The following is a 20,145-nucleotide window of genomic DNA, read 5'->3' on the forward strand; positions in this document are numbered from 1 at the left end:
ATATATATTGTAATTACTGAATGCATTTAATAGTCTCATAAATCGAAGATATTTTGATACACCATGTGAGTTTTATAACCATGCTATTGACCCAGACTGCCTGTAACAACGTTCTTCAGGCGTTGCAGTGTTATGACATTTTTCACCCCAGACCTGCCGGTCTAACTATAGCTAACAGTTTAGGTGCGGGATTGTCAATCCCGTATAGATCTATACACAAGTATCACGCTCTCCCTCCAAGAGATTATGGTTTATAATACAGGACTTGAAATGTGTACTTGGGGGTACGTTGAAGATGAATGTCTCACAAAAGTTAGTATCAAAAGATTTACGGAATGAAAAGTCTACAATTCTCGTAGATGAAAGTATTTCCTTTATACAGTGTTTATGTAAAGATGCTATGAATAACTCGTAAACTATACCCATTATAGTTTTTCGAAAGTGTGTTTCATTTGGTGATAAAAACTCGATGTAATATCAACTTTGCATGTAAAGTGTAACGTTGGTATTAATGTAGTTTAACATTTATGAACAAAACGTAGGTAAATTATTCGAAACCATATGTAACGATGCGTATTTTAACATAAGTTTTTCTCGTGTTTCACTTGTATTTCCTCCCCTAAAACATGTAAAAGACGAGAAAATGTAGGGGTATGAACTCACCTGGAAGGTTTGATGATTTGATGAAAACGAGACTTTACTCGGGTAGCACTTCGACCGGGAAGTGGTAAGTTTCTCAGGATTCTCAGAGCTTCGGACCTTCGTCGGAACTTGGATACGTAACCGGGGTGTCGGGGTCGTCTCGGGGTGCTAACCGAAGAGTAGAAGTGAGAGAGAAGAGGGAAATGAGCAAGGGAAGTCGGAACCCTCGCATCTTATTTATAGGGTGAACTTTCGGGACTCACGTCGTGAGCATGGGATGGCTCACGTCGTGAGTTTGGCCCATAGACGCGACGCCTGGTCGTCTAGCTCTGGCATACATCAGTCATAGACTCACGTCGTGAGTCTCTTGCTCACATCGTGAGTCTTCGGATAAGGTTGGTGTGCGTGCCCCGAACTTCAGAAATTCATATCTCTCGCATACATGCTCTGATTTCGACGTTCTTTATATCCACGCGTAGGTGAGATTATGTTCTACAACTTTCGTTTAGACTCCGTCGGCTATTTTTGACTTGAGTTTTTAATATTATATTTTTAGTAGGCCGGGACAAGAAAAATCCATTAAAAAATCATATCTTCTACATCTGACGTCCGTTTTCGTCTGTCTTTTTACCGTTGTACTACTATCGTTGAGATCTTCAATTCCCGTTTAGGTTGCGTCGGCTAAAAATCGCTCGATCTCTATTTCGAGTTTTTAGCTGTCTACTGCTAAATCCGAAACTTAGAAAAATCATAACTTCCTCATACGAAGTCAGATTTGGGCGTTATTTTTATGCACGTTTATGTTTTAACATAATCTACGATTTTCGTTTAGATACCTAAGGCTAAAAAGTATTTTATTGAAATTTCACTTTTTACACTTGACAACGTTTCACCGGTTTTGTCGTGAATCTTTGATTAGTCATAACTTATTCGTTATAAGTCGGATTTGCGTGTTCTTTATATTTCTGTAATCCTTGATATGATATCTAACAATTTATGTATCCCAATTGAGACTTTTGAACAATTCGTTTTTGACGCTATTTTTATTGATTTCAAAATAGAATATAATATTTGACTTTTTGAACATTACATTGACTTGAAATATCGAGTTGTCACATTATCCCCCCGTTAGAGGGAATTTCGTCCCGAAATTTAATCTAAGACAGAGTTTATGGACTAGGAAAAAGATGCGGGTACTTTTCTTTCATCTGAACCTCGCGCTCCCAGGTGTATTCAGGTCCTCGCTTGGCATTCCAACGGACCTTCACAATGGGTATGCGACTTTGTTTAGTTCTTTTAATTTCCCGATCCATGATTTCTACTAGCTCTTCTATGAAGTGGAGACTCTCGTTGATTTTAATTTCGTCCAGAGGGATGATGAGGGTCTCATCGGACAAGCACTTCTTTAGGTTCGACACGTGAAAGGTAGGGTGTACGTTATTGAGTTCCTGCGGTAATCGAAGTTTGTATGCCACCGGGCCGATGCTGGCAAGGATCTCGAAGGGTTTGATATACCTTGGGTTTAGTTTCCCCCGTTTTCCAAAACGTATTAATCCCTTCCAGGGTGAGACCTTCAATAACACCTGGTCTCCAACCTGAAATTCCAAGGGTTTCCGTCTCTTATCCGCATAACTCTTTTGTCTGTCTCTTGAAGCTTTTAGTCGTTCTCGGATTTGGACGATCTTCTCGGTAGTTTCCCTTATGATTTCTGGGCCAGTGAGAGTGTTGTCGGGTACTTGACCTCTAGCTAGTTGCGTGTTACCCACTTCAGCCCAACACAGAGGTGATCTGCACTTGAGGCTATAGAGGGCTTCAAATGGGGCAACCTTGATGCTAGTGTGGTAGCTATTGTTGTACGAGAACTCGACCAAAGGTAAATAGGTATCCCAAGCCTTACCAAAATCGATCACACAAGCTCTTAGCATATAGTCTAAGGTTTGAATGGTTCTCTCACTCTGGCCGTCGGTTTGTGGGTGGTAGGCGGTACTCATGTCTAGCCTCGTTCCTAGAGATTTTTGTAGTGACTTCCAGAACCTCGAGGTGAATCAACTATCTCGGACCGAGATAATGGATATTGGTACACCATGCAGTCGTATAATCTCCCTGATGTATGTTCTCTATAGTTTCTCCAGCTTATCCGTTTCCTTTATTGGTAGGAAGTGCGCGGATTTGGTTAACCTGTCGATGATCACCCAGATGGTGTCAAGTCCACCCGCTGTCTTGGGTAACTTGGTTATGAAATCCATGGTTATCCGCTCCCACTTCCATTCGGGTATTTCCGGTTGTTGCAACAATCCCGAGGGTTTTTGGTACTCTACCTTGACCTTGGCGCAAGTCAGACATTTGCCTACATAGGTAGCGATTTCGGCTTTCATGTTTGGCCACCAATACAGTTTCTTGAGATCCAGGTACATCTTGTCTGAACCGGGATGTACAGAGTATCGAGTCTTATGGGCTTCATTCATAACAACATCTCTGAATCCGCCAAACTTCGGTGTCCAGATCCGATTTATGAAGTAACGAACTTTGTCATCCTTGACTTCAAGATTCTTATCCATTCCTCTTAAGGCTTCACTTTCCACATTTTCGGATTTCAAGGCTTCTATTTGAGCTTCCTTGATTTGTGTGGACAGGTGTGAATGGATTGTCATGGTAAAGGATTTCACTCGGCGACCCGAGTATTCCTTTCGGCTGAGGGCATCAGCTACTACATTAGCTTTCCCGGCATGATAACGAATTTCGCATTCGTAATCGTTTAGTAGTTCTACCCACCGCCTTTGTCTCATGTTGAGTTCCTTTTGATTGAGGATGTGTTGAAGGCTTTTATGATCGGTGAAGATTGTACATTTTGTGCCGTAGAGATAGTGTCTCCAGATCTTTAGAGCGAAAACGACTGCCCCTAGTTCGAGATCGTGCGTGGTATAGTTGACCTCGTGCGTCTTGAGTTGTCTCGAGGCGTATGCGATGACCTTCCCTCGTTGCATTAGGACACATCCAAGTCCCTGGTTTGACGCATCACAGTAGACCACAAAGTCTTCTGTTCCTTCTGGCAAAGATAATATAAGTGCGCTGCATAGGGCTCGCTTTAGTGTTTGAATGCAACGTGTTGTTTTTCTCCCCAGCTGAAGGTTACACCCTTCTGAGTCAGGGTGGTAAGTGGCTTAGCAATCTTCGAGAAGTTTTGTATGAACCTCCGGTAATACCCGACAAGGCCCAAGAATTGTCGGATTTCTGTTGGAGTCCTTGGAGTTGACCAGTTCTCGATTGCCTTGATTTTGGAAGGATCCACGTGTATCCCCTCCTTGCTGACCACGTGACCTAGGAAATCTACTTTCCGAATCCAAAATTCGCACTTTGAGAATTTTGCGTATAGCTTCTCTGTCCTTAGTGTTTCCAAGACCTGTCGGAGGTGCTGGCTATGTTCCTCTTTGCTCCTTGAATAGATGAGTATATCATCTATGAACACGATCACAAATTTGTCCAGGAAAGGACGACATACTCAGTTCATCAAGTCCATGAACACCGCCGGTGCATTTGTTAATCCGAAGGGCATTACTACAAACTCGTAGTGACCATAGCGAGTTCGGAATGCCGTTTTGGGGACGTCTCCTTCTAGAACTCGCAGCTGGTGATACCCAGATATTAAATCGATATTTTAAAAGTAGCTCGCTCCTTGTAGTTGGTCGAACAGATCGTCTATGCGTGGTAAGGGATATCGGTTCTTGATCGTGAGTTTGTTCAGTTCCCAGTAATCGATGCACATGCGAAAAGATCCGTCCTTCTTCTTTACGAACAGAACCGGTGCTCCCCAAGGTGAGAAGCTCGGTTTGATGAATCCTTTGCTTAGAAGCTCGTTCAGCTGGCTGGATAATTCCTGCATTTCTGCCGGTGCTAGACGGTACGGTGATTTTCCTTGGGGGGTAGCTCCGGGGATCAAGTCGATTCTGAACTCGACTTGACGTTCTGGTGGGACTCCTGGAAGATCTTCAGGGAAAATATCGGGGAAATTGCAGACTTCCGGATTGTCTTTAATGTATTTCACTTCTCGTTTCTTGTCTACCACGTGGGGTAGGAAGGCATGATATTCTTTGTGCAGGTATTTTTGGGCTTTGACGCAAGATATGATTTGTAAATTGGTACCGGGTTTGTCACCATAAATGACAAGAGTTTCGCCACTTGGCAGATTTAGGCGAACAACCCTTTCATGACACAGAATATCGGCATGGTGAAGGCTTAACCAGTCCATACCGATGATGACATCAAAGCTTCTTATGGTGATCAGTATTAGGTCGATTTGGAAAAAGTGTTCATTTAGAGCTAGTGCGCAGCCTACATACCAATCGTTTGTGCTTTCTGTTTTACCGTTTGCCATTTCTACTGTAAATATCTTATTGAGTGCTTGGGGTTTTTGATTAAGTAAGTGTTTGAATTTATGACTCACAAAACTTCTCTCCGCACCACAGTCAAAGAGTATGCATGCATAAATGTCGTTGAGGAGAAACGTACCCGTAACCACTGTGGGATCGGCCATTGCCTCGTTCTGCCCTATCGCCAGCACTCTTCCTACACCGCCAGCATTCTTTGCTTTAGGGTAATCCCGCTTGTAGTGCCCAGTTCTCCCACACCCATAACATGCCTGGCTCACTCCAATACCAGGAACTTGGGTGATTGGCCGCGCCGGTGCCCTACAGAAACGGGCAGTGTGCCCTTTCCTGTCGCAGTTTTTACAGTGCATCTCCCGACAATTTCCGTGGTGATGGTAATTGCATTTGTTGCACTTTGGTAATTTCCCAGCATATTGCTTTACTGGCGTAGAGGAAACAGAGACAGCAGTGGGAGCAGTAGCGGCATGGACCGCCACCATCTGTTGTTTCTTTGAAGGTCCTTACGAAGATTGACATTTCCTCTTGTTCCAAAGCTCCTTCTTGTTGTTGTTGTTGGCATTGCTGTTATTGTTGTTGCTTCCTTTGGTTGGTTCTGGGACGACGGTCATGACATCTTGGTAGACTCCATGATCAACGAGGGATTGTGCCAGTTCTTTGGCACTGTCGAACGTCGTGGGTTTGGAAGCTAGCACACTTCCTCGAAGTTAGGGCGACAGTCCCCAGATATATCTTTCCACCTTCATACTTTCTAGGTCCATCATTCTTGGGCAAAGTATCATCAAGTCACTGAACCTATTCGTATAGGTTGTGATGTCCGAGCCCACCATAGTGAGGCCCCAAAGCTCTTGTTCAAGCTTCTGAATCTCGCCCCTTGGGCAGTACTCTCGCAGTAGCATTTGCTTCAGGTTCTCCCAACCCATGGAGTTTGCCACCACCAAAGTTAGTGACTTGACGTGGCCATTCCACCACGTTAGGGCTCGTTCGGAGAAAGTACTGGCAACAAATTTTACTTTGCTCTCTTCGGGGCATGAGCAAATCTCGAATACGGCTTCCGTTTTCTCTATCCATTGGGATAGAGCCATTACTCCCCCGGTTCCATTAAAGGGGATGGGTTTGCTGTTGGTGAAGTCCTTGTAAGTACATTCCCCGGAACGTCCCTGGTTTTGGCCATTAGTAGAGCTATTTATCCCTCCTCCTGATCCGTTGTTACTCATTTGTGCCATTGCTGTGGTTACGGCAGCTATTACAGCAGCCTGAAAAGTAGCAGCGTCCATCGATGGAGGTGGTGGTGGAGGTGGTGTTGGTGTTGGTGTTCCTGTAGTATTGAAGCGTCGAGGATTCCTTCTTGGCGGCATGATTCTGCCATAAGTTAAGAGACGAATTCTTGATAAGTCTTCAGAAATGGTTATGGAAAGTCTTAGTATGATATGTTTTGCGTTCTGAACATTACTGAATTTTGTAAGTTAATGGAAACTCACAAAAATAAGTGTATGATTTCTTTAGTATTTTAAGAACTTAATGGAATACTCAAAGAAATAATAAATGCGTGTCAATCTCATTGATATTAATATTTGATACAACGATCAGGAAAATTTGACCTTTACATAGGTCTATGGTACACCAATGAAAGCGGGAAAATTTTGACAGCATTCGGACCCCCGAATTGTGCACTCACAATCCGTCAGGTTTACATTTAAAAAGAAAGAGTAACACCAACGCTTAGTCGATAAGTATATACATAGTGCCAGAAGTACGTGCTCTACTCTGAATGGGTGGTACGTTGCGGACCATGGTATGTGGAAGTCTGAGCTCGGGCTACTTGACGTTCGGCCTCGATGATGCGCCTCTCCATCGCGGCTTGGCTTTTACGGAACTCTCTTACTTCGACTCTAGCAGCAGTAATGTCTTTCTGAAGGGAAAAGGTGTGCTCTATTGTTCGCTCATGTTCTTCGTTCAGTCGACAAAGACGTACCGCAGTGATAGCAACGGTGGCCCCAATGTCCAAGAGTTGGCTGGCATTCACTCTTGTTTGCTCGCCTTGGTTGGCAATGCGACGAACCATGACAGGGAGTGCCCTGTCAGCCGAACCCCCGTTGCTGAGGTTATAAAAGCCTCGTCCCATGCCGTAAGGTGGTCGTTGTCCTTGTTCCTTGCTCCACCGTTTCAGGTCCACAGCCCAGCGGGGCGTCGGGCCCTGAAAGTCCCGTCGGGGAATTGCTGCTTCTCGGGGAGGATTGTAGACCTCCGGTTCTGAGTCAGTGCTCCCACCATCTCCTTCCTCTTCTGAATCCTCATCTGGGTCTTCCTCGGGATCCTCTTCGGAATCCTCTTCTGGATATTCCTCGGGAATTTCTTTGGGATCTTCCTCTGGGTCCTCCTCAATCCAGCCTCCATTACCCTGGTTAGGGTAGTAGGGATCCCCGGGAATGTGAAATCCTGCCATTTCGTCTGATCGAGAATATAGGTACGAGAATTATATATAAAACTTGGGAGTGATAATATATATATATATATATATATATATATATATATATATATATATATATATATATATATATATATATATATATATATATATATATATTTGATAAGTGAAATTTTTATTTATTTGACGATTCCTAATTTTTAACTAAATATCGAGGTTCGCACGATTATTACAGTTCTTATAGTTTTATAAAATACTCCTATAGTATTTCAAATTTGTAAGTTTGATTCTAGTATTTTTTTGGTAAGTTTTTGACTTGTTGCTCACTACGACCATTCCTCGATATACGTTGGTCACATCTAGGATAAATATAGTTGATCAGGCTATATTTATTCTCGATCTGATTACATACCCCGAGGCCTAATCGTAGCGTCGCAACTTGCCCTATTAGTTTTGTATAGTTTTGACTATGATACTAGACCGATGCATGCATGTACTTATACTTTTATAAGTATATATATATATATATATATATATATATATATATATATATATATATATATATCATTTTTAATTTATTAAAAGTATAGTTTGTGAAAACGTTTTGTCAGAGGGTTTTAGTTCCTTTGCATTTATAGTTTGTATATCTTATGTGGTTCGATATACTTAGTTCACTATAAACAATGCTCTAATACCAATCTGTCACACCCCCAAACCAGAATGGCGGAAACACTCGGGGGTGCATGACGTCACATTGTATCATAACAATTGAATATTCGTAAAGAAAGTAAACACAACCATCATAAATATAATTTTAAAAGTTACATTGTTGCATGTGATACATGTTTCAAAAGAATATTACAAATACGATGATTTAAAATGTTTTGATAACTGACGCCTTAGCGTTCCTTCTCCAAAAGCTGGTGATTTACCTGCATTACTGATACCCTGAGAAATACAAGTAGTTTTGAAAAAGCGTCAACAATTAAGTTGGTGAGTTCATAACTGTTTTTGTACAAAAATTTGTATGTCCTTTGGTAAAAATGACTGAGCGTGTTTCCAGAAAATCCAATATTTTCAATGTATGTGTGGTAGTATGAAAAAGTTCCAAAGACTGGAATGCAATAGTATCTTTTGTGCTAAAAATGTGAAAGTGGATTTATACATATATATTTTAATTACTGAATGCATTTAATAGTCTCGTAAATCGAAGATATTTTGATACACCATGTGAGTTTTATAACCATGCTATTGACCCAGACTGCCTGTAACAACGTTCTTCAGGCGTTGCAGTGTTGTGACATTTGTCACCCTAGACCTGCCGGTCTAACTGTAGCTAACAGTTTAGGTGCGGGATTGTCAATCCCGTATAGATCTATACACAAGTATCACGCTCTCCCTCCAAGTGATTATGGTTTATAATACAGGACTTGAAATGTGTACTTGAGGGTACGTTGAAGATGAATGTCTCACAAAACTTAGTATCGAAAGATTTACGGAATGAAAAGTCTACATTTCTCGTAGATGAAAGTATTTCCTTTATACAGTGTTTATGTAAAGATGCTATGAATAACTCGTAAACTATACCCATTATAGTTTTTCGAAAGTGTGTTTCATTTGGTGATAAAAACTCGATGTAATATCAACTTTGCATGTAAAGTGTAACGTTGGTATTAATGTAGTTTAACATTTATGAACAAAACGTAGGTAAATTATTCGAAACCATATGTAACGATGCGTATTTTAACATAAGTTTTTCTCGTGTTTCACTTGTATTTCCTCCCCTAAAACATGTACAAGACGAGAAAATGTAGGGGTATGAACTCACCTGGAAAGTTTGATGATTTGATGAAAACGAGACTTTACTCGGGTAGCACTTCGACCGGGAAGTGGTAAGTTTCTCGGGATTCTCGGAGCTTCGGACCTTCGTCGGAACTTGGATATGTAACCGGGGTGTCGGGGTCGTCTCGGGGTGCTAACCGAAGAGTAGAAGTTTGAGAGAAGAGGGAAATGAGCAAGGGAAGTCGGAACCCTCACATCTTATTTATAGGGTGAACTTTCGGGACTCACTTCGTGAGCATGGGATGGCTCACGTCGTGAGTTTGGCCCGTAGACGCGATGCCTGGTCGTCTAGCTCTGGCATACATCAGTCATAGACTCACGTCGTGAGTCTTCGGATAAGGTTGGTGTGCGTGCCCCGAACTTCAGAAATTCATATCTCTCGCATACGAGCTCCGATTTTAACGTTCTTTATATCCACGCGTAGGTGAGATTATGTTCTACAACTTTTGTTTAGACTCCGTCGGCTAATTTTGACTTAAGTTTTTAATATTATATTATTAGTAGGCCGGGACAAGAAAAATCCATTAAAAAATCATATCTTCTACATCTGACGTCCATTTTCGTCTGTCTTTTTACCGTTGTACTACTATCGTTGAGATCTTCAATTCCCATTTAGGTTGCGTTGGCTAAAAATCGCTCGATCTCTATTTCGTGTTTTTAGCTGTCTACTGCTATATCCGAAACTTAGAAAAATCATAACTTCCTCATACGAAGTCAGATTTGGGCGTTCTTTTTATGCACGTTTATGGTTTAACATAATCTACGACTTTCGTTTAGATACCTAAGGCAAAAAAGTATTTTATTGAAATTTCACTTTTTACACTTGACAGCGTTTCACCGGTTTTGTCGTGAATCTTTGATTAGTCATAACTTCTTCGTTATAAGTCGGATTTGCGTGTTCTTTATATTTATGTAATCCTTGATATGATATCTAACAATTTATGTATCCCAATTGAGACTTTTGAACAATTCGTTTTTGACGCTATTTTTATTGTTTTCAAAATAGATTATAATATTTGACTTTTTGAACATTACATTGACTTGAAATATCGGGTTGTCACATATGCTAAGAGTTCACGGTCTAAGAGGGGTTCACGACCGTGAACATGGTCCTTGGCTGTGAACCTCACTTGTTGAGGTTTTATGGCTCAAATGTTGTTCTAGCCTCTTGGTCCTTACGTGGTTCACTTCCTAACATGCAAACCTTACGTATACTAGGCTTAGAACTCATTAAAATGACCCTTTACAAGTCTAAAAGGTAACAGAAACAAGTCCGACTTTTGATTGATTGACTTTACAAGATAGAAATTTACGGGTTGTCACATCATCCCCGCGTTAGATGGAATTTCGTCCCGAAATTAGCTTGCCTAGCAGTACTCCTGGGGTTGTGATCCTCTGAATGGTAGAATACCCACTCGTAGACCTGGGTAACGTCGCCCTGGAGTTCATCATAGGATTCATACCTGGTCCATCCATCAGTACCTCGTGTATAGAAGTTGTATATAATTAAGATTAGTAAGACGGTCGGATGTGCAACTCTGCCCCAGGTCCACAACCAAACAAGGAACATGAGATAGGGTAGAAACACACATACTAAATCCGCATAATCATAATTATATACCAGCCTCGCGTATATACTTAATAGTGATAGGTGGGTTGTATTCGTCGTTAGCCTCTGTGCTTGAACTTGATCTGTTAGATGAGTAGTAGTTCGGGAAGGTCTGTTGAGTATACATCAGAAAGGTTTCGGAGGGTAAGGTACTCCTCGCATGAGTACTTCGGGGTTTAGAATACAAGAGACAATACTGAGGTATAGGTCAGGTTGTCGTTACGAATGACGAGGGTTTCGTTAATCGGTCGGTTAAAGCGATGGAATTTCGAAACACATGAACTTGGTATGGTGAGGACCACGCCAATTCATGAAGAATGATGACTACAGACTCTTTACAGAAAGAAATGTTAGGCCGATTTGAAAGAAACGTTTCTTATACGATGGTGTATCCCAAGTGTGCTTGACAATGTATTATGTGTAGACTTTCTAGTGCTTTCAGTTTTCTCCTTGATATTACCACTGCCACAAATCGTACCGCGATGAGCGAGTACTAACAGTGAAAGTGCCTTGATAACTAATGTCGATACTTTATGTTATGATCCTCCTCGGTACCTTTATGATCGCCTGGCATATACAAGTTATGTATAATTAATATGAATAAGACGGTCGACTGAGTGACTCTGCCCTAAATCCACAACCAAACAAGGAACAGGAAATGAGGCGGAATCACTCACTCTAAGCTTGCAAAATCTTAGCTATGCACAACCCTGATGTACATACTAAGCCATCATTGCTCACATGTACGGATCTTTAGTTCTCTTATGAATGTTGTGACTTGTTCAAATAAGTGAGATATTATAATTACTTTTAATATCCCCAATTTTAATCTTATATTAAATATAAATTAAAATTTTAAATTAATTTTTATTTCGAAGACGTACCGCTGCTTGCTGGTGATTCCGAGGCAGCTTCTCCTGCGGTGATCATCAAAATTCGTGTGAATTATGTGTTTTATGCTTAATTATTAGGGTTTAATTAATTAAAAATAAAAATGAGCGCCGAAAATAAATATTAGATAAAGCCAATATCTATTAAAAAAGTTGTAGTGGTCGTGAAAAGGATTACGAATATATAAAGAATGCCGAAATCCGACTTATAACGAAGAAGTTATGACCTGTCGTAGTTTCGCGACAAACCGGCACGGTGCCGAATGTCGTAAAAAGTGAGTTTTTGATAAACTACTTTTTAGCCTTAGTGATCTAAACGAAAGTCGTAGTGTTCGTTAAACCGAGAGTATGTATAAAAAGAACGCCCAAATCTGACTTCATATGAGGAAGTTATGATTTTTCGAAGTTTCAGCTTAGTAGTAGACAGCTAAAAACTCGAATTTTAGATCGAGTGATTTTTAGCCGACACAACCTAAACGAGAATCGAAGGTCTCGTTAATAGTAGCACAACGGTAAAAAGACAGACGAAAACGGACGTCGGATGAAGAAGTTATGAATTTTTAACGAATTTCTTGTCCCGGTCTGTTAAAAATAATAATATAAAAATTAAAGTCAAAATTTGCCGACGAAGTCTAAACGAAAGTTGTAGAGCGTAATTTTACCTAAGCGTGCATATAAAGAACGTCAAAAACGGAGCTCGTATGCGAAAGTTATGCATTTTAGAAGTTTTGGCGCGAAAATCGAGAAAAAATGTCAAAACCGGGAAATTTCGCCTACGTGGACTTCGGCCACGTCACCTTTGCTGCATGAGTGCCACGTGTCAGAAATTGCTGTGTCATCAGAAGCGTGTCCGAACCGGAGAGTCATCCGAAGTGGTCCAATGAGAAACCGATGCGTGTGCCTCGGTGGCGAGCCTCACATCCGACGCATGTACAGTGACTCATCGCATCCGAGCTTCGCAGGAGCCACGAGCCCCCCACCTCGGACCCGGACTTCGGTCCAATCAGAGGCCGACAACGAGCCCCTCGCATGTGCAGCCCACGTGCGAGCCATGTGTTGTCCCCTTCGGATCTGCTGCCGCGTGTCTCCTTCTCAGCCATTGATCCTCGGTCTCGCAGCCTATAAATAGGAGGGTGCGAACCCTCCCGGCTAGAATTTAAGAATTGGCAATTTTGGCCCCTTTTTCAATATTTTGGCTATTTTAACATCCCCCGAAGCCCCGATATCGGTTATAGCACCCGGAATACGCCCCGAAGTGCCCGAAGACCCGGAAAATTTATCTTTTCGGTTTTGAAGGCCGACCCTTCGCAGAGCCCGGTTTCTCAATAAAACTCCCGGTTTTATTAGAAACGATCGTTTTAGGAAACGAATTGCTGCCCGATTTTCATTAAATCAGGTGAGTGTGTAGTCACTTTCACCTTACACATAGATATGAAGTATTTTATATAAAATACGTGCTATGTGAATATATATGTTGTTTGTTTATTTGAGAGGAATAATTTATATAGGTTTTTAAATAATGTAAACTGTATATGTATTTTTATCTACAAAAATGTTGGGTAAAACATGGGTAGATGAAATAGTGGGTGTGTGGTGAAAGGTGAGTTGGATAGATGAGATGATCAGTGATATAGATCATGATTTGAGAGTGAGTGGTGAAATATGAGAAAAGCCCTTACCCAAACGTTGGCGTGAGTGGTGCAATATGAGAAAAACCCTTACCCAAACGTGGGCCCCCGTCATTCAGCAGAGTATGGATGACAACCATGGACTATTCTAGACGGTCTGTGGAACACTAGCAGGCCCACAACCTGTAGGTGTGTGAACTATATGTTCATCTGTTGTACTCTAAAAACCCATTGACATGTATTGTAGGGGGAATACCTGTGAATAATACTGTCGATAAATGAGAGTTATGGACTTAGCACATGTTGAATAAACCTTGGCAGCTATGGACTTAGTGACTGTTGTATAAACCCTGGTGACGAGGTGACTTCGTGCCTATTCCTTAGGATGAATCCTTAGGAAGGAGTGATAGTTGATTCTTAGGGTAAACCTTAAGAAATAAATAAGATAATGGGGTTGGGGTAATTTGGTTGACTGATTGATGTTTAAGCATAATAAATTTATGTATTGTGGGTTGAAAACCCTATATGCTCACCAGGCTTCCAAGCCTGACCCACTCAGCTTTTTATATTACAGGTAGTGGACCCCGAGCATAGTCGGATGATGATGATGAGTGATTTTGGATTATAGGCCAGTAGTTGTAAATAACTGTTGTAAGGCTTATAATGTCTTGTTTATGCTTTTGATATGTATCGGAACATGACATCCCGAGGTTTTGATATAAAAGGAAATTATATATTTCTTAAAGAAAGGGTTTGATAAAATTTTCTCATGTTTTGTTTTGGGAACAAATTCCGCAACATCTTTTAAAAGGATTACTTTGATTTTATTTTAAAAGCATAAAATAAATCGGTCTTTTCTGGCCGAGAAATTAGGGAATGTCACAGTTGGTATCAGAGCATTAGTTTAAGCAAACTAAGAAATTGTAGGATTTCTAGACTTAAACTTAAAATGCTAAGTGATGATTGTGAGATGAGTGTCTACCATATTTTAGACACGAGCACTAGTTTATTTTAGGAAAGATGCCTAAAATGCTTTTATGTGCTAAATGCTATATGTTTGCCATATATGCCATTAATTGTTCGGATCTATGGTCTGTTGCCGACCGGATCTGGGAACCTTATGTGTGTAGGATTCTAAACGTATGATTACGATATTAGAACTAACATATAAACGTTTCGGATTAATAACGAAGATTTAACGTCTATCGAAAATAAAGATCTAAAATCACCTACGATTGGTGTATAGATCGAAATGGCGAGTACGCAAAGTGAATTCGGAAACGATAATCCGCAGCCTGAGCCAATCACGATGACTGGGGTGCAGGCAATGGTGCATACGATGTTGGATCAACAGATGGAAGAAACAAAACGTTTACTTCAACAAAGTAAGGATGAACTTACTGTGCCAGTACGTCAGGCATCTGTTCTTGAGGCAACTATGAGGGTTGCTAAGTCTATTGAAGAAATAATCCATGACAGGACCGCCAACAAGGTTGAAGTTGGCAAGAAGAGGAAATTTGAGGGGTCTTCAAGGCCCAACAAGAGCAACATATTCTCAAAGTCTGGCAAAAGAAGAGGTAAAGGAAAATGGTGCGGGAAGTGCAAAAATAAACACTCTGGGAATTATGACAGGAAGGTGAAATGCTTTAGGTGTGGAGAAATTGGGCATTACGCCAATCAGTGTACGATTCTCAAGGGGGTGTGTTACGTATGTAAGGAAGATGGCCACATTTCTAAGGACCGTCCGAAGAAAAATGAAGTAACAAGGCCAAGTGCACCGCCAACGCCAAGGGAATTTCAGAATATCCTTGACGAAGCAAATAATAACGCTAGGAAGTAGAAGTAAAAAAAAACTTGATACCCGAAGATCAAGTTATGAAGTAGTAATGTGAATAGTAACAAGTGGTTTAGCCTATTAGAGGCATAGTATAGGGTAAAGTTGAACCTTTGTGTAATCATTTCAAGGAAATAATATAAACCCTGGTTTTGTCATCTGATGAATTGAATGCCTATGTGAAATTCTTGTATGGTGATTTGGAGAACTGCGAGACAATACTTGGGACGAGTATTAGTAGGTATGAATGGTAGTAAAGGCCTATACTACCGGAAGCACAGGACTCGTACTTGGATCAAGGAAAGTCACAAGGTTACCAAGGAGCTAGTAATTGATTCCGTCTTATTCTAGTATGTTGTTACCATCATTTCGGTAATGACTAAGAAGATAATTGTTATTCTGACCCTAGAGGTCATATCGAATCGAGTCCGACTACAATGAGTTTATTGTGTGGTTCAGAGAACCAAGTTCGATGTAGCATTTGACTTAAGCCAGAAGATTGAAGTGAAAGATGATCAAAGTGATCGATAGAAGTATCGTGCTTGTTGTTAAAGAAGTTGGTAGTTAGAAATGATACATGTTGAATTGTGATTGTATCACATTAGAACATGACTCATCGGTCTGTTACAATGAATGATGGAAAGTACTTATTCTAAGAAGAAGAAGGAGTCCTCAATAAGGATTTATTTTGTAACTCGAAGGTTACAATTGAAAGTCCTACGGAGATTCGAAGCTTTTTAGGATTAGCCGGATATTATCGCCGATTTATCCAAGGCTTTTCTTCGATCGCGACTCCATTGACAGCTTTGACCCACAAGGGAGCTGTTTATACTTGGAATGAGAAGCATAAGGAAGTTTTTGAGAAGTTAAAGAAGAACTTGTGTGAAGCACCGATTCTTTCGTTACCTGAAGGAGTTGATGACTTTGCAGTTTATAGTGATGCCTCTGGAGTTGGGTTAGGTTGTGTTCTGACCCAAAGTGATAAAGTGATAGCGAATGCATCAAGGCAATTGAAGGAGCATGAGAAGAACTACCCCACTCATGATCTGGAGTTGGCAGCGGTAGTATTCGCCTTAAAGATATGGAGGCATTATCTTTATGGTATTAAATGCAAACTTTTCACTGATTATAAGAGTCTTCACTGATTATCAGAATGAATTGAACATGAGACAACGGCGCTGGCTAGAATTACTCAAAGACTATGACTGTGAGATACTTTACCACCCTGGTAAAGTAAATGTTGTTGCTGATGCTCTCAGTCAGAAGGTAAATCTTGAAAAGAAAAGGCCAAGAGCGTTGAGAATTGAAGTTGTCTCGACAATTGTGGAAAGTATAAAGAAAGCTCAGGAGGAAGCTTTAGAGAAAAACGACCGAAAGGAGGAACGTTTGGGAAAAACGTTGGTGTTTGATACAAACGGTCAAGGATTGAAGGTATTCAAAGATAGGATTTGGGTACCTAAGACGGGAGGAGTAAGAGGTCTTCTGGTGGAAGAAGCTCACAAAACCATGTACTCGATTCATCCCGGCAGTACGAAAATGTATAGGGATCTAAAACCCTATTACTGGTGGCCGACGATGAAGCTCGATGTTGCTAAGTATGTGGCCGAGTGTGTAACATGTGCTAGGGTTAAGGCACAACATCAGAAACCGTATGGGAGTTTAGAACCTTTACCTGTACCCATGGGTAAATGGGAGGACATCACCATGGATTTTGTGACTAAACTGCCCAGAACAAGGAACGATCACGACATGATTTGGGTGGTCGTTGATCGCTTCACTAAGAGTGCGCATTTCATAGCAGCCAACGGGAAATGGTCTATGGATAAACTTGCGAATTCTTATGTGAAGAAAATTGTGAGGCTTCATGGTGTTCCGTTAACGATTGTATCCGATCGTGACACCCGTTTTACCTCAAGGTTTTGGAGGAGTCTATAAGAGGAATTGGGTACCAAATTGTGTTCGAGTACAGCTTACCATCCGCAAACCGATGGTCAGATCAAACGAACAATTCAAACATTGGAGGATATGCTGAGAGCATGTACCCTGGAATTCCAAGGTAACTGGGATGAACATTTACCTTTAGTAGAATTTTCCTATAATAATAGTTTCCACTCAAGCATTAAGATGGCACCTTATCACACTTTGTATGGGGAAAAGTGCCGAACGCCGTCATGTTGGCTGGAAGCTCGGGAAAAGCAGTTTATGGGACTTGAAATAGTCCATCAGACTGCTGAAAAGTTGAAAGTGATTAGGGAAAGGATGTTAGCTGCTCAAGAGAGCTATGCTGACAAGAAAATATAACCGATATCATTCGAAGTTGGAGATTCGGTTTTACTTAAAGTCTCGCCGTAGAAGGGACTTATAAGATTTGGTAAAAGGGGAAAAATTGAGTCCAAGGTTTATTGGACCATTTAAAGTTCTTTTGAGGATCGGGAATCAAGCTTACAAGCTAGAATCACCTGAAGAACTAGAGGGTATTCATAACACCTTTCATCTGTGTTATTTGAGAAAGTTCACGGGAAGTGTGCCCGACATAATTCCCATTTCTGAATTAAGGTTGGATGAGAACAAGAGGTTAATTAAAGAACCTGAGGCAATCGTTGACCGTAAGACTAAAAAGTTGTGACGTAAGATGGTCGATTTAGTGTTTGTGCATTGGAAACATATGAATGGGCGAAATCTCACCTGGGAAAACGGAGAGTGACATGATGAGTCGCTACCCATATTTGTTTGCTGATGTGTGATTCCGGGGACGGAATCATTCTAAGGGGGAGAGAATTGTAATGCCCGTGTTTCTAGCCTATGCATTAATATTGAGGTGATAGTCTAGGTTAACCTTTGTAACTCATTTTGAAGAAATGAAAAGGAATTATGTGAATATTATGTGAATTATGTGTTTTATGCTTAATTATTAGGGTTTAATTAATTAAAAATAAAAATGAGCGTCGAAAATAAATATTAGATAAAGCCGATATCTATTAAGAAAGTTTTAGTGGTCGTGACAAGGATTACGAATATATAAAGAATGCCGAAATCCGAGTTATAACGAAGAAGTTATGACATGTCGAAGTTTCGCGACAAACCGACACGGTGCCGAATGTCGTAAAAAGTGAGTTTTTGATAAACTACTTTTTAGCCTTAGTGATCTAAACGAAAGTCGTAGTGTTCGTTAAACCGAGAGTATGTATAAAAAGAACGCCCAAATCTGACTTCGTATGAGGAAGTTATGATTTTTCGAAGTTTCAGCTTAGTAGTAGACAGCTAAAAACTCGAATTTTAGATCGAGTGATTTTTAGCCGACACAACCTAAACGAGAATCGAAGGTCTCGTTAATAGTAGCACAACGGTAAAAAGACAGATGAAAACGGACGTCGGATGAAGAAGTTATGAATTTTTAACGGATTTCCTGTCCCGGTCTGTTAAAAATAATAATATAAAAATTAAAGTCAAAATTAGCCGACGAAGTCTAAACGAAAGTTGTAGAGCGTAATTTTACCTAAGCGTGCATATAAAGAACGTCAAACACGGAGCTCGTATGCGAAAGTTATGCATTTTAGAAGTTTTGGCGCGAAAATCGAGAAAAAATGTCAAAACCGGGAAATTTCGCATACGTGGACTTCGGCCACGTCACCTTCCCTGCATGAGTGCCACGTGTCCGAAATTGCTGTGTCATCAGAAACGTGTCCGAACCGGAGAGTCATCCGAAGTGGTCCAATGAGAAACCGACGCGTGTGCCTCGGTGGCGAGCCTCACATCCGACGCATGTACAGTGACTCATCGCATCCGAGCTTCGCAGGAGCCACGAGCCCCCCACCTCGGACCCGGACTTCGGTCCAATCAGAGGCCGACAACGAGCCCCTCGCATGCGCAGCCCACGTGCGAGCCATGTGTTGTCCCCTTCGGATCTGCTGCCGCGTGTCTCCTTCTCAGCCATTGATCCTCGGTCTCGCAGCCTATAAATAGGAGGGTGCGAACCCTCCCGGCTAGAATTTAAGAATTGGCAATTTTGGCCCCTTTTTCAATATTTTGGCTATTTTAACATCCCCCGAAGCCCCGGTATCGGTTATAGCACCCGGAATACGCCCCGAAGTGCCCGAAGACCCGGAAAATTTATCTTTTTGGTTTTGAAGCCCGACCCTTCGTAGAGCCCGGTTTCTCAATAAAACTCCCGGTTTTATTAGAAACGATCGTTTTAGGAAACGAATTGCTGCCCAATTTTCATTAAATCAGGTGAGTGTGTAGTCACTTTCACCTTACACATAGATATGAAGTATTTTATATAAAATACGTGCTATGTGAATATATATGTTGTTTGTTTATTTGAGAGGAATAATTTATACAGGTTTTTAAATAATGTAAACTGTATATGTATTTTTATCTACAAAAATGTTGGGTAAAACATGGGTAGATGAAATAGTGGGTGTGTGGTGAAAGGTGAGTTGGATAGATGAGATGATCAGTGATATAGATCATGATTTGAGAGTGAGTGGTGAAATATGAGAAAAGCCCTTACCCAAACGTTGGCGTGAGTGGTGCAATATGATAAAAACCCTTACCCAAACGTGGGCCCCCGTCATTCAGCAGAGTATGGATGACAACCATGGACTATTCTAGACGGTCTGTGGAACACTAGCAGGCCCGCAACCTGTAGGTGTGTGAACTATATGTTCATCTGCTGTACTCTAAAAACCCATTGACATGTATTGCAGGGGGGGGGGGGGGAATACCTGTGAATAATACTGTCGATAAATGAGAGTTATGGACTTAGCACATGTTGAATAAACCTTGGCAGCTATGGACTTAGTGCCTGTTGTATAAACCCTGGTGACGAGGTGACTTCGTGCCTATTCCTTAGGATGAATCCTTAGGAAGGAGTGATAGTTGATTTGT

This window comes from Lactuca virosa, chromosome 7 (genome assembly GCF_052849685.1).
Source record: "Lactuca virosa cultivar CGN04683 chromosome 7, Lactuca_virosa_CGN04683_v6, whole genome shotgun sequence".
Classification (NCBI taxonomy): domain Eukaryota; kingdom Viridiplantae; phylum Streptophyta; class Magnoliopsida; order Asterales; family Asteraceae; genus Lactuca; species Lactuca virosa.